Source organism: Rhinolophus hipposideros (genome assembly GCF_964194185.1).
Source record: "Rhinolophus hipposideros genome assembly, chromosome: 19".
NCBI classification, from domain to species: domain Eukaryota; kingdom Metazoa; phylum Chordata; class Mammalia; order Chiroptera; family Rhinolophidae; genus Rhinolophus; species Rhinolophus hipposideros.
Genome location: NC_138065.1, coordinates 47,483,065 through 47,495,837, shown reverse-complemented (window position 1 = coordinate 47,495,837; position 12,773 = coordinate 47,483,065). Strand labels below are relative to the sequence as shown.

Sequence of the window (12,773 nt, the reverse complement as noted above, 5' to 3'; positions counted from 1 at the left end):
CTTACTCTTATTGTCAGATATGTATCTACTCTTTGTATGTTAAGCATTTAGTATGCAGGATGTTTTTACTTTCTTCTTATGTCTTTCCCCTCAAGATTAAAGAAATGAATTTCAATTTAGGGATCGGCATCCAATTGCATAGCATAAGCAGTCTCCTGAAATAGTCTCATTCGCACGCACTATTTTAGAAATTGCCCCACAGAGCAGAGGTAATTATTGGGTCTGTCAAACATATCAAGGAAAACTGCCATTTTTAATTGGTTATCACAATGTTCTCATTTAGGTAACAAAAATATCCTATGTTAAGTGGATTTGTATGTCTTTCCACTTGTCGGCTCTGTCATCACATATCTCCTGTAATACCCAGACTCCAGGAAAGTGTATAGGCATAGTCTTTGTCTTTTGTTATTCCAGTATTTTAACTAATTAACAAAATCCGCTTGAACCACAAGATATTAAGAGTATATTTAACTGAACAAATCTGCTGGAGATATCTACAAAGTATTCAGCTTGGTGTTAGGTTGGAGCAAGCGATATCAAGTTTAAGTAAGGCCGGGGTTTTGTGCCTTAAGTCATCGTAAGTGGTCTAGGAAAATTTGTAGCCCAGGAAAAGCTCTTAACAGCCATATATGATTATTGAATGAGTGGTATAGACTAATTCTAAAGAAGTTTAGGAGGGCAGGGATCACTTGACCTAACTGAAATCACCAGAAAAGACTTGTTTTAAAAGACCTTTCTTTTATTGGTTTCAGTGGTTCTTTCTTTCCATTTCTATTGTCACCTTCTTCACAAAGGCCTTTTCTCCTGAACTATTTTCATAACTTTCCAAAATATTTTTTCAACTACCACCTCTCTCCTTTGCTTTGTCCTCTCATTTACTTTAGCATATACACAATTTCCAGAGGAACATTCTTACCAGCACAGTTTTGATCCTTTTATTGCCCTATTTTAAAATCTTTATGACTTCTTATCATTACCGAGACAAGCCTTTTTAAAAAGGTAGTTCTAATGTCAAATATTTTGCCTCCTAAGTCCTAAAAGCCACCAAAACAGTAAAGACATTTTAATATTTTTGGTGCTTTCCTAGTCCAGATTGCTTCTCGTATCCAGAATGAATGCAAACATCTGTTCAGACCATGTGTCTGATTGTTATTTCAGAAACTATGGTCGGTGACCTAGCAAGTACCCCAATAGGGTCAGACCTCCAGCGGTTGGCAGCAGCCGAGATCTGTGATCGGGCTTCAGTGTGTCCTTCCCAGCCTGCCCACAGATACCTCCCCTGGGGCTCCTAGTTCCTCGCCCCCCAAACATAACCCCAGAGTGCACTTTCTAGGCTCCTAGTTCTCAGCCCCATGCCTTGTCTGCAGCACTTTCCGTCTGCTTCCTTTATGGAATGACAAAAGCAATAAGCAATAATGAGCTGTCCTTCTGTGTCTTGGTCCTCTCCGTACCTCTTACGGTCCTACCCACCTGTTACGAGTATACGCTCTGTAATTTATATTAAAACACTCCAGCCTACACAGTGTGAAACAGCATGTGTTCGTTTTAGTCTACACCAGGGACGTAATGAATATTTGAAGCACCCAATACAGGAATATACAGTCTAGGGGTAGTCGGTTGGCCTTGGAAAGACCCTAATCGGGAGATAACGAATATAAATTTAACCTTGTTATATGTAGATCTATACTAGAAGGTTCTCTAATTACTATAAGGGATGTCATAATTTTAAGTTGGGTTTTCTAGAAATACTAGATAGGCCCCTCTAGCCTGGCATAGATTACAAGTAAGAGTCTGGCAAGTGGAGAATGGCACCTGAGGCAAAGCATACTGAGCCTGTTGACTGCCACCTAACAAATGAATGATGCTTCCTACCTGGTAGAAAGGTATTGGGAGGAGACCCATGGCCTTGCCTGTCTCTAGTCCTTGGAGGCTACTGATATATACATAATAATCATCATCACCACCACCACCACCACCACACTTGTGAATGGTCAACAGCAAAAGCTCCCCCCAAGACACAATAACGCTTATGTGCTACTTCCTCCTTCAAGTCTGTCCTAATTTCCTGGTGTATTTGTGAAAAAATTTTCCTCTCAACCATTACAGCATAGGCTGCTATCTCTATGCTGTCATTGATCAAACTAAAGTGTATTGCAAATTTCGTAATGAAAGGGTTGTGTTGTAGGTGTCTGTTCCCCACATAGCATCTCGCTAATGCCTTGCCCACAGCTGATATTTGTTGAATTAATGAGTACATCGTACGTGCACTTCTCAGGCCTGTAAGGAACTCATCTAGCACTGGGCCGTGGAGACACCGAGAGCCAATGTGCGGGTTCCCAGAGTTCCATGAATTCAGTGCTCACAGTTCTCGGGGAGTAAGTAGTAATTGTCCATAACTACGTCAGCTCTAATTGGCCATCAGTACAAAGATGCATTGGGACTGCCATCAATCACAGAGGAAAGTAGCATTGTATGTCATCTTCTTTCAGAAATTCATACTTAAGTGTATTTCATGTTGTTCTTCCTGCCAACTCTGGCTCTAGATGATAAAGATGGAAAAATCTGTAGGAAAATTATTTTCTTTCTATATCTCTTAGCCAGTTTGAGGCAGTATATATACCTAACCGAGTAGATAAAAAGGTTAAAGTGGCAACAGAACACCAGGGAGAAAAAATAAAATGAGCATGAGTATAGCACATAGATTTGAAAAAGAAAGCAAACTAAAACAAAGTTAGTATAATGGTAGTACAGGAGTTCAGAGCAAGGGCTTTGGACCAGGACTGCCTGGATTAGAATGTATCCCCACTTTGCTAGTGACCTTGGGCAACTTACTTAACCTCTCTGGTCTCTGTTTTCTTCTCTAAAATGAGGAGAATAATAGCACCTATCTCGTAGATGTGAGGCCAAAATAGCTTACTTACGTGTAAAGTACGTAGCGTTCAGTGCCTGACACACAGGAAGTGCTGGATGTTTGCTTTTTCTACAGTGGTATGCTCAAATCATTGCTCTACAGGCAGAAGAATGCACATTTTAGTCAGTTGGAAGTCTTTCTGCCTGTGTGTTTACATATTGTACCTCACCTGAGTAATCTTCACGCCTTCACTCTCCCACAGATTGCTTCTGTGAGCATCTCCCACAGGTGCTTACACTCACCTGTGGAATTGATCGCATTCTACCCTAAATTAAAGAATTATTTGTAAGCTCCTTAAAAGCAAACACTATCTTCTTTGTCTTCCTCTTAGCACAGAGTACTTACGTAAGAGTCTGGCTTTCACAATACCTCTTTGGTAACGATGTGGGGAAGCATGATGGGGACAAAGTGGGTTGGTCTGTGACGTTGGTTCCTGGAGGCCCTGGACCTGTCTTGGCCTGGTGCCCGTGTACCTCTCTTACCTCTTCAGTCTTGGCTGGCTGCTTCTCTCCTCTCTGTGCTTCAGCTGGTCTTCAGTTCCTCAAATTGCATCCCTCCTTCCCAGAGCCACTTCCTGGGCGTGTGATCTGTGCAGTCATGCAGGACCCCACACATAATTTGATGCTTTGCTGTCTCCATCTTGAAATTCTCACTTTTTGAATGAGGGGCTTTGTTTTTCATTTTGTACTGGTCCTGGCAAATGGTGTAGCTGGCCTTGCTCTTTCCCATCTTTGCCCATTGTTCCCTGCTGGGACACTCCCTACCTGTCACTGGCTAACGTATTCTTCAAGTCTCAGCCTCCATGTCGTTCTTCAGAGAAGCAATCAAAATTAGAGCCCTGTGTGTTGTCATCCTGCCCTTCACCTTTACCATTCTCTCAGAGCGCTTACCTTGCTTTGTAAATGAGTATTTATTTAAGTTAAGCTATTATTTTTTAAAAGACTTTCTCCCCACCGGAGTGTAACCTCCATGAGGAGGCAGACTGTTCATTTGTTCCTGTATGGCCATACCTATTACACAGTTAATAATAATACTTATTTGTTGAATGAATGAGAGAATGGACGATTTTGAAAATTGCAAAGTCGGGATCAGTTTTTTGTCCCATGTTAAGAAGTCGATGTGTAAAAATGGCACTGCAGTCATCATGCAGCTTAATACTGCTGCTGACTTCTCACCAGTTTTTCTTTAAAGGTAGATGAATACAGCAATGGTGCCCATTTCTCTCTCTCTCCTACTGTTGATCCTTCTCAGATATCGGGTATCGTCAAGTTGAATCTCTCCAAAGACAGAATTACGTAGGTTCTTTTATACAGTTCCTGTTGGGCATATTAGTCTTGAATTAAACTTCTTATAGCATGAATGTCTATAGGCTTCTGCCTACTGTGAGCATATTTAGCAAGAAATGTATATTTACTTTTTATCTAATTGCCAACCACAACTGACATAACGTATTGCTTCAGCTTTCTTAGCATCCCGTGGGGAGGCTGGCACCATTATAATGAACAGCATTTGATGAAAATAAAGAACAGTGTCCTACTTGGCTCCCCTGTCATTCTTTCTCTCCTGTCTCATTGTCTAGTTTTAAATAAGCTTAATTAGCTCGCTCTAAATGCATAGCTGTATCAGCTTTCTGTGGCCCAGTTTTGAGACTACATCTGGTTAATCTGCTCCTTGGAATCGGACCAATACCATTCAACATGGAACCAGATTTAGTGTATTACATACCATTTACAATCTTCATTTTTAGCCCTCAGTACACATTCTGTTTTTCAAATGCTATAATAAAAACTTTAAGTAGTATGTTTCTAACCAAGGACTCACTCAGAAGTGGCATTTTACCTGAGATATTACAGTGGATTGTGAGCACCTTCTCCCAATATAAAAGAAAGCATCCAATATGGTATACCCAACTTAAGACACTATTGCTTCTTAATTTCTGCAAAGAGAAAGATAACAGAATTTCCATAATTCACCCTCAAATTGTGGACAGCCAATATAGTGAGATAAGAATTTTTATTGCTTAAAAGAAAAACAGACAAAATGTCTTTTTTCTTTTCTTCAAAGACTGCAAAGAGTCTGAGAAAAACAGATTTAAAAACCAATAGAAGGAATGGTAATGACTCACTTATAACGGCTGTGCGTGGGTGAACAAAAGAACTCAGCATTATTTGTACATGTCGGTATGTAAAGCAGTGGGAGCAGAGAGAAATACTAAGGGAGGAAAGGAAATAATAGAGAAGAAAGGACGTTCCCAGTGAAGCTTTAGGCCTCAAAAAATGTTCCATCGAAGCACAGACTGATTCATACCTTAAGGTAATTTGCCTTAAGCTGTAAATCTCCTGGGTGATTCATGCCTTGATACTTCTTTTCAGAGATTGGAAGAGGAGGAAAATATATTATTTCAATCTACCTACTCTTAACACTTCATGGAATTTTAAGCAGGCTTCTCCCAGAATTAAGTTCATGGTTCAGCCACCCTAGGGTCTATCTGACCTTCTCTTTTTTCTAGCTTGCCCAGCAAGTTCAGGGTGAAGGTGTTTATATTTTTCCGAGCTCCCACTTTGTGCTAGGTAATGTGGCAGGTATCTTAGGTTCATTTTCTCCCAGTTAGGTGTTAAAATCACCATCATTCTGCACTGGATTAGCTCAGGTGTTTGCCGCAGTCTACTGAGGAGGCTTAGCAAGTGTCCTGGGTTTGAGCACTGTGTGTGTGCTGGCTGGGTGACAGGCAGTGTAGATGACAGGCACATGATGTATTGCAGTTAAGGCTTTACCTTTGGTGTCAGAAAGGCCTGTTGGGTCGGTCATTATTATGGTCCCTGGGCATGTTACTTGGTCTTTTACAGTGTACCCATTTTAGAGAATGGTTATGGTAAAGCCAGCTCAGCTTTGTGAGGCTACAGTAATAGAAAATATGTTAAATGTTAGCCCAGTGCTGTGGCAAGCATTGTGTGCTCACTAAAAGATGGTCATTGTAGTTATTTGTGTTATCCCATTAAAAAGAATAATAAGTAATTAAAGCTCTGAGTTAGAGCTTTAAGTAATTTGCTTATAAAATTACATAGCTAGTTTTGATGAAGCAAAGTTTCAAATGCAAGCCTGTCTAACCCCTAAGCCACCCTACATATAATATTGAAGAGAAACTCTATTGCTTAAATAATTGTTCTCGAAGTGCATATTTTTTTCCTTATATAAAACTTGATTTTGTCCTTAACTTAAACTTTTTATACAGTAGGTTCTTGAAATATTTTAGAACATTAAAAGTCCATCCTGACCTTACAAATTTATTGTTTCCTAAAGTTTATTTATAAATTGGTTGTTTGGAACTCAGAATGGGTGTTCCCTTAGGAACCAGTGGTCATGTTCTCAAGCTAGTCCATAAAAGCCTCTCTAGCCCTTTCTACTCCATCTTTTCTATCACTTGATGTTTTAACCCAATGGTTTTCAAATGGATGATATGTCAGAATTGCTTGAAGAGCTTTATAAAAACAGAGGATCACACCTCTGACCTTTTGAATTAGAATCTTGAAATGAAGGTTCTGGATTCATGTCAGCAAAAGCAACAGCTCAGAATCCTGAGACAGGACAGGGTGTGATGGGTTGGAGGACCTAATAGAAAACCGTGTGGCTGGAGGAGAGACTGGTTGTCTCGTTGGACCTCCAGTACATGATACTCATATTTAAATAAATTATGTATGTGTACTTTAATAAAATAGGCACAAATAGACATTTTAAAGAGATGAAGTTAAAAAATAGAACTAGAAATTCTAATGATTGCCTTTTGCATCCATTTGGATCCTTTGATGTACTTCCTGGGATGGGTGAACCCCACTTTTGCAAAATACGGGCATAGAGAGTGAAGGAGAGACGTAAACAGAAACCAGATCCTATAAGACCAGCAGAGCTATGCCAGCTATTTCTGTCTTTATCGTAAGTGCAACAGGAAGCAATTGAAAACTATAGGAGGAGGAATGACATCAGATTTGCATACTGAAAAAATGTGGTGGCTATATGGAGAAAAGATTTGGAGCACAGCAAACATGGACACAGGGAGACCGGTTTGGAGGTTACTGCGGTGGCGAGGTGATTTGGGCTTGAACTGAGGCAGCACCAATGAGGTTCAAGAGAAGAAGGCAAACTAGAAAGGTGTCTGGAGGCGTAGAATCTAGTGATTGATTTCACGATCATTGGTGGGGGAGAGGTCAAAGGTGACTTCTGGGTCTCTGGCTTGAGCATCTGGAGGGAAGATGAACAACAGGAGAACATTGAGGGTTGGGGTCGGGTCACGAGTCCCAGTTTAACATGTCTTAAACGTGAAACATCCAAAAGGTATGAAGTTAACCATTGGCTATGTAGGTGAGCGCTGTAGAAGTCCTTGGTCGGAAACTATAAATTTAGGGATTGCCAATGCATAGGTAGTAAAGAAATTACTCCATTTCCAGATATTATGTATTGGTAGGAAAACTCTAGAGCAGAAGTGCCAAGGAGTTCCATAATAATATAAGAGATTAGATTTATAGAACTGGAAATGAGGAATTAGAAATGAACAGATAAGCAGTTTTTATAAAATAAATGCAAGAGTCTCTTAAAGTTGCTACAGCATGACGACCAGACAGCCTATATTAAAATGTGGTGAAGAAAGTAGAAATCTGTATTTCAGCAGCTTTCGTAGATACTTTGTCGCACACACTACATCCAGGAATGAGCCATACATGTTGGAAAGTGACTCACCCCATACAGTGATCCATGGATGCTGTCCAGGTGTCAACACAGTGAGGCTTGAGTGCTTGGGAAAGCCGGACCTGCCTGATGAATGGAAGCCAGTGCAGCACTGTGGACCATTATGTGCGAATTCAGGAAAAGAATGCCTAGTCCCGTGATGTCTGTAAGCCTTGGGAGTTATGTTAGAGTTACAAGAGATGTGTACTTCCTTTGTCCCCATCCCCTTAAACCAATATGTTCCTTCAGTATTAGAACACAGCTAATATCACGAGAAACTGGGGTGGAGATGGGTGAAGGGGGTCAAAAGGTACTAATTTCCAGTTATAAAATGGGTAAGGCATGAGGATATAATATGCGGCATAAAACTATTCCATATTTGAGAGTTGCTAGGAGAGTAGGTCTTAAAAGTTCTCATCACAAGAAAAAAATATTGTAACTATGTACGGAGACAGTTGTTAACTAGGTTTATTATGGTAATCATTTCACAACGTATACAAATATTGAACCATTAGTTTGTACATCTGAAGCTAGTATAATGTTATATGTCAATTCTGTCTCAATAAAAAAGAATACAATTAATAATCATTTATAGGCTCTTATATGCTGTGAGGGTTTTTCCCCCTAGTCCCATGGGGTAAAGTATCACTGGCCATGTTTCCCCCTCCTCCACATGCTAAAAGCTTAAAAAGAGTCAAAGAGGCTTCTTTAGCTGAGCACTATGAAGAGCATAAGTGAAACCTGTAGGACATGGTCCCTCTTCTTGGATGACTTCTCCTCTTGATTCTTTCCCACCTATTTCTTCCGAAGTCCTTTAGGCTACTGCACACTGACTACCAGAATTTTGGTTGCCACCCATCCAACTTCCTGTCCAGATCTTAACAAGTCCTTGCAGAAGTGACTTTGAATTGGAAACTCTCAGCTCTCACCATCCACACCCTTGCCCAAATCACCAAGAAATGTGGCATTACACTTACTGTTTTTCCTCTATGCAATGATTAGTGTATTAAATGAATAGAATCATTTATATTCAAACTAAAAAATGGTCTGAAGGGATCAAGAGCCATACATAGTGGCTAGTACCTTTGTCCTATTAATTTGTAGGCACTCAGGCTTCTTCTGATCATCGGGAAAATATTAACCAGATCTTACCTGTCCTTTTTTAAACAATGATTTAGTTTGCCAGCATGTGTATCCGTCAATAAATGTTTCTGTATCTTTTAATTCTGAAGTACAGCAGCAGATTCGTCAAGTGCTAAATAACAGCTCTTACAAGTGACTGGCCCATTGTTAAAATTTAACACGAGGAAATGTTGTATTTTTTACCTGGGCAAGGAAGCTTCCTCCATAAACTGGTCATAATGAAAACTTTTCCTCACTTCACAGGATCCTGAATTAGGATGCAGACATCTTTGGGAGGCCATTTTTCTGCCTACCACAGTTGTCTATATTGACTGTTGCTTCCAAATTGTTTTCTTGTGAAATAAATTTACGTTAAAAAAATGAGTTGATTTAAAGTGAAATGTGTTTGGACATGGCAAAAGTAGTGCAAATTGTATTCAAATGACTGAAGTTTGGGAAACACTTCCCCTGGCAGCCCAGTACCAGAAAGGAACAATGGTCAGGAGGCAGCAGACCCGCCCCTATGCAGATTGCTCTGCTGGGACCAGCAGGCTCCATCCAGGGCTCCTCCAGGCTCAGTTTCCTCATTGGGGAGAAAGGATCGCACCAGACAGTCTCCAAAGGTCCCTCCAGCTCCAACGTACTATTCTGTATAAATGGTTATGTTATAAATTTAAATGTCACAGCCAAGCACATTGTGAAATATCTCTAAATAGCATAAAATAGTCAAAAGAGGAAAATACTGATTCAGTCTTAAACGCAGCCTTCCCTAAATGTAGTTGTCAAATCCAAAATGTCAAGCCTTGGCCAGTAACTCAAACGATTGCTATCAGATGCATTAGGGGTTGTCTGCCAGGGTCGGCAATCCTGTTTTCTATCTGTGTGATGGTTTGTTTTTAATAAATAACACTGTGAAGGGTGAGTGATCATTATCAGTTACACTTACAAACAATTGTGGATTCTTAGAGGATACTTTCAGAATCTAGCCAAATAGGAGGTGTTGTACAGGCAGAGAGAGGATGGATGGTTGGTGGAATAGGACCCGCAAATTCGGTAGACATTTAAAAGAATTGGTGTTTCTAACTTAAGATGCTCTTCAAGTACACACTTGCATTACATTTATTTATCTTAAGGGGCAATGTACCTGTACTACTCTTGAGATAATAGGTTGTTTCAATTATAATAATTTTTGATGACTTTGTGTTCTTTTAAACTATTACTAAAGATGCTTTTTTATTCCTTTCTCTAATAAGAAAAATGTCAAGCTCAGCTTTACAGTTCCTAAAACAAAATCAATTTTGTCCTGAAATATAGTTTTAAAAACTATAGTCCATTTTCTTTCATAAATAACAGGAGTTTCCCATCAGCTCTCCCGTCTCTTCCTCCTCCGCCCTTCCTCCCCTTTCTTTTCCTGCCAATCACAGGTGGACACTCAATATCACCCCACAGCACAAGATAAATAAGCTTGGAAGGTTTCCTAGCAACATATTGTTCTGGGAACGTGTTCTGTCTCCCTGAACAAGCTGAGGCCAAATATCCCAGAACCTCAGCCAGATGGGAAAGGATTAGCTTAGTGAGGGTATTTAATGCATTTTTGAAAATTTCACTTTGAGATGAACCTCCTAACATAAGTAGCAAGGTTGACTTTTAAAAGGATACTCTTTCACATGTTAAAAAAAAAAACAAAAAACCTCGGTTATAGTTTGAATTTTTCTTTAAAATGTGGTTTTAGAAGAAATTGTCCAGAAACAAGCTTGCCTTATGTAATTCATCCATTGGTGAATGATTCCATTTCAGAACCATGTAGAAAATACCTCCACATGGGACTGATGTTCCACTGGGCACCAGTGGGTACTAGTGTTCATTGCAAAATACTGAAATACTTCTGATCTGTGGGTAAATGGCTGCTGGAGTGGGCGCCCTTCTCACAGTACCTCTCACTTCTCCCCTTGACCCCAGACCCCGAGGAAGCAAGTGAACCACGTATCACTGCTTTAAACCGGCAGACTTCTTCCCTTTTCCCTCAGTACCAGGCTACTTCCATGGTAGTGATTTGCTGCCTCATCGTGACAGTCTTTTTTTGGGTTTTTTGAGTGCATGATTAATCCATACAGAGAGAAGAAAACTAGAAGAAATTGAGGCCCCTGTCACAGTCAGGAGAAGTAATGTTGTTTTGTGAGCACATAATCGTGAATTTTCCTTATTGTTTATCTGAAGGTCTTGAGGCCCCACGGTTGGCCGGTGGTGCTTTCCTGTTCGTTGTGCTCTGGTTGGTCACAGTGTACCGTGAAGGTCTCTGAGAGGGAATCATAAAAGATTAGCACTTCTCACAACAGCAGCCAACAGAGGTTTTGCAATTGGGTTACACCCTGGGGAATGTCCTCCTCCTTGTTTGACTGAGGAGACATTCCCCCATCAGTCAGGTGAAGATTTCACTGCCTTTTAGGTTTGGACTGAGTTTGGAAAACTTCCCAGTTATGGTGAGAAGCAGATAAGCCCACACTTGAGAGTGTTCCTGGATGGGAAGAACAAAGTAATTAGAATAAGATGGGGAATGACACCCAGTGTCTTTGCTTTTTATTTAACAAACTCTGGCTGGTTTCCAGAATGTTAAACTATCCTCATCCCAGAAAACTATAGGAAATTTTATATTCATTCTGGGTGCATGCCATTCTCTCTGGCTCTCTCTCACACCCATACACATGTTTTGTAAATACCGTATTTTGACCTTGAGAGCCTTGCCAGGCCCAGTTACTTTGGTACGTACCATGACAGACAACGAGGCATCAACACATCACCCCTGTCTTCACCAAGTCCCCCCAAATTCAGCAAAATAACACATTTGTAATCTTTTTAAAAATTAAATAAACTTTTTTTCTTCATTTCAAGTCACTTACTTTAGGACCTAAACATTAAGATTTGGATGTCTAAATTAATTATGTAATTTTGATTGTCCAAGGAAAGCCTAAAAGTAGACTTTATCTGTTACATGGAACAAAATAGATGATAGTACATTAATTTTGAATGGATACATATTGAAAATAATTTTAAAATTTCCATAAACCAGGCATTATTTTAGATACTTAATGTTATATCGTTCAATTTTCCTGGCGACAATTATGAAATAGAAATTTGTTTGCCCGTCATTTTACAGTTACAGAAACTCAGGCTAAGAGAGGTTAAATACCTGTTTGCCAAGGGGTTACTAATTTAGTTTTATCCAGTGCCAAATCCATGACCTTTATGCTATGCTTATTTGCTTATTTTTAGAATCCTAAGATTCTATAAGATCCTATTCTTTTCTCAGAAAAGAGAAGACTACTATCTTGACACAATTTTACTATCATGACATAATTTTAGTTAGAAATAGATCAGTTGTTTAGATGATTTTCTATTATTTCATACAACACAATGATTCCTTACTCCTTTGAGTTTTCAGTGACAAACTTTAGAATCTTCTTTCTCTCTGGTATGGTAACTCCATTTCTTCTTTTCCCCCCTTCTTCTGCCTCCCCCCAACCCCACACTCCAATTCAAGCCGTTGTTTCTCAGTCTAGTTGTGTAGGACACAGCTCCCTGGCCCATGCTGGTATTATGAGCCTTGCGCTCCCCCCGGCTGAGGTAGTCGGTCATCCCTCGACTGCTCACAGCAGCTCATGGCAGCTCTCCCGGGTGCCAGCCTCTCACCATGGCTGCCAGCCACTCACGCTGGCTGCCGGTAGCCCACGGCAGCATAGCAGCCCCTGGCAGCTCACACCAACCTTCAGCTGCTCAGCTCCAGGGAGAGCTGTTGTTACAGTTTTAGCTGTAGAGGGCACAGCTCACTGGCCCATGTGGGAATCGAACCGGCGATCTCAGCATTAGGAGCACAGCACTCCAACCATCTGAGCCACCGGGCCGGCCTGGTAACTCCATTTCAAAAATACTTTTTGTCACTCAACTTTTTAGTTTTATAAAATAATTTTCATTTTCAACATGGTATGTAGTTGGAGTGAATTTTACTTAAGGAAAGGTAGTTACC

The 12,773-nt window shown here is 40.3% G+C and overlaps 1 protein-coding gene across 18 annotated transcripts in view; it reads left to right on the top strand.

The window, feature by feature from the left end:
* RABGAP1L (RAB GTPase activating protein 1 like) overlaps positions 1-12,773 on the top strand; it is a 443,815-nt gene that overhangs the window by 397,917 nt on the left and 33,125 nt on the right. The gene's annotated exons all lie outside the window — the stretch shown is intronic.